The sequence below is a fragment of the Mandrillus leucophaeus genome, unplaced genomic scaffold (genome assembly GCF_000951045.1).
Source record: "Mandrillus leucophaeus isolate KB7577 unplaced genomic scaffold, Mleu.le_1.0 Scaffold67, whole genome shotgun sequence".
Taxonomy (NCBI): domain Eukaryota; kingdom Metazoa; phylum Chordata; class Mammalia; order Primates; family Cercopithecidae; genus Mandrillus; species Mandrillus leucophaeus.
This window is the reverse complement of record NW_012107252.1, coordinates 1717226-1720046: the sequence shown is the minus strand read 5'-3', so window position 1 is coordinate 1720046 and position 2821 is coordinate 1717226.

The following is a 2821-nucleotide window of genomic DNA, read 5'->3' as shown; positions in this document are numbered from 1 at the left end:
GTTTTTGGTTTCGTTGTTCTATTGAGTTTCCATTTAAATTTCATTGATTTCTTTAAAATTTTTTTTACACAAACATCACCATGTTAGATAATTTCATTGATTTCTCCTCTAATTTTTAATTTTTTTCTGCTTACTTTGGATTTAATTTGCTCTTCTTTTTGTAATTTTCTAAGGTCGAAACTTAGATAATTGATTTTAGATCTTTTTTTTCTCTTCTGTATATTTTCAAATACCCTGTCTTGAGCTCACTGATTCTTCTGCTTTATCCATTCTGCTGTCAACAGCCTTCAGTCCATTTTTCAGTTCAGCAATTGCATTTCTCACAGTTCTAGGATTTCTGTTCGATTTTTAATAATTTCAACATATTTGTTGAATTTATCTGATGAATTTCTGAATTTCTTTTCTGTGTTATCTTGGAATTCACTGAATTTCCTTAAAACTGCCATTTTGAATTCTTGATCCAAAACCTCACACATCACCATCTTGTTAGGGCTGGTCACTGTCTCCTTGCTTTGTCTGTTTGGGGAGGTCATGGTTTCCTGTTTGCTGTTGTTCTTTTGGGCTTACATCTTTGTCTTCACATTGAAGGATTAGTTATTTATTCCAGTCTTTGCTGACTGGCTTCTTTTGGTCTTTCTAGGGTATGTTTGCTTAGAGGTTCTTTGAAGTTCACCTGTTGAATCCCCTTTACCCTAGGTCACTGCCTCCTTTTCAGGACTAGATGGGTGCCTTAAGTCAAGGTTTGCCTCAGTTCTCTAAAACATGTGGAGTGCTGCCCATCCTGGATTGTGGTTGGGGGTGTCCCAAAATGGGATGCCCTGGCTATGTGGGAAGGCTAGCTAGGGGTTCATGCCCAGAAGACTCATGGACTGTGCCTCATACAGCATGGTGGTGCAGAACAGCCACTCTGATTTTGCATCTCCTTTGGCTGAGATAAACAGGACGATTTTGTGGGCTAGAGTTGTTAGTCACAATCCCTTTCTTTGTTTCAAGCTGCCTTCAGGGGTTTTTCTCCTTTCAGACACTCACAATGCTTCCCGTCTTTCTTCTCTTCTAATATATACATTCAATGCTATAAATGTCCTTCATAGAACCACTTTCCAACAAGTTTTGATAAGTTGTATTTTCACTTTCATTTAGTTCAAAATATTTTGAAATTTCTCTTGTGATTTCTTCTTTGACTTTTGTGTTTACAAGTCTGTTGTTTTAATCTCCAAGTATTTGGGAGTTTTCCAGCTATCTTTGTGTTACTGATTTCTAGTTTAATTCCATTAGGGTCTATATTAGTCCATTCTCACACAACTATAAGGAAGTACCTGAGACTGGGTAATTTATGAAGAAAAGATATTTAATTGACTTGCAGTTCCACAAGCTATACAGGAAGTATGACTGGGAGGCCTCAGGAAACTTACAATCATGGCGGAAGGTGAAGGGGAAGCAAGACATGTCTTACCACAGAGGAGCTGGGGAGAGACAGAGAGAAAGAAGGAGGGAGGGAGGAAGAGAGAGCACGAGAGCGAGAGCGACAGTGAGAGAGAGAGAGAAAGAGAGAGAGAGAGAGAGCACACAGGGGGAAGTGTTACACACTTTCAAACAACCAGATCTCGTGAGAACTCTATCATGAGGCAGCACTAGGGGGATGGTGCTAAACCATCAGAAACCACTCCAATGATCCAATCACCTCTCACAAGGCCCCTCCTCCAACACTCAGGATCACTAATCAACATGAGATTTGGGTGGGGACACAGAGCCAAACTATATCAGGGTCTGAGAGCATGCATTGCATGATTTCTATTCTTTCATGTTTGTTAATGTGTGTTTTATGGCCCAGAATGTGGTCTATCTTGATTAACATTCCATGACAGCTTGAGAAGAATGTGTAATCTGCTGTTGTTGAATGAAGTAGTCTATAGATGTCCACTATATCCAGCTGGTTTATAGTGGTGTGGATTTCAACTATGTCCTCACTGATTTTCTGCCTGCTGGATCTGTCCATTGCTGATAGAGAGGTATTAAAATCTGCAATGATAACAGTGAATTCACCTCCTCCTCCTTGCAGTTGTATCAATTTTTGCCTCACATATTTTGACATTCTTTTGTTAGGCACATATATATTAAAGATTGTTTTTGTCTTCTTGGAGAATTGACCTTTTTAATCATTAAATAATGTTCCTCTTTATCCTGGATAAGTTCCTGATATGATTTGGTTCTGTTTCCCCCACCAAATCTCATGCTGAATTGTGATCCCGAGTCTTGAAGGTGGGGCCTGGTGGAAGGTGATTGGATCATGGGGGTGGTTTCTAATGGTTTAGCTCCATGCTTCTAGTGCTGTCTGGTGATAGAGTTGTCACAAGATCCAGTTGTTTGAAAGTGTTTAGCACCTCCCGTCTCACTCTCTCTTCCTCTTCCAGCCATGTAAGATGTGCCTTGCTTCCCCTTTATCTTCTGCCATAATTGTAAGTATCCTGAAGTCTCCCCAGCCATGTAGGATGGTGAATCAATTAAAACTCTTTTCTTTATAGATTACCCAGTCTCAGGTATGTCTTTATAGCAGCATGAGAATGGACTAATACACTTCCCTTGCTCTGAAGTATGTGCTGTCTGAAATTAATTTAGCTACTCTCACTTTCTTTTGATTAGTGTTAGCATGTTACATCCTTCTCCATCCATTTACTTTTAATTTACATATGTCTTTATATTTAAAGTGGGCTTCTTGTAGACAACATATAGTTGGGTTTTGTTCAACTTTGACCAATTTAGACATTCTCTTTTAATTGGTGCACTTAAATCATTGATGTCTAAAGTGATTATTAATATAATT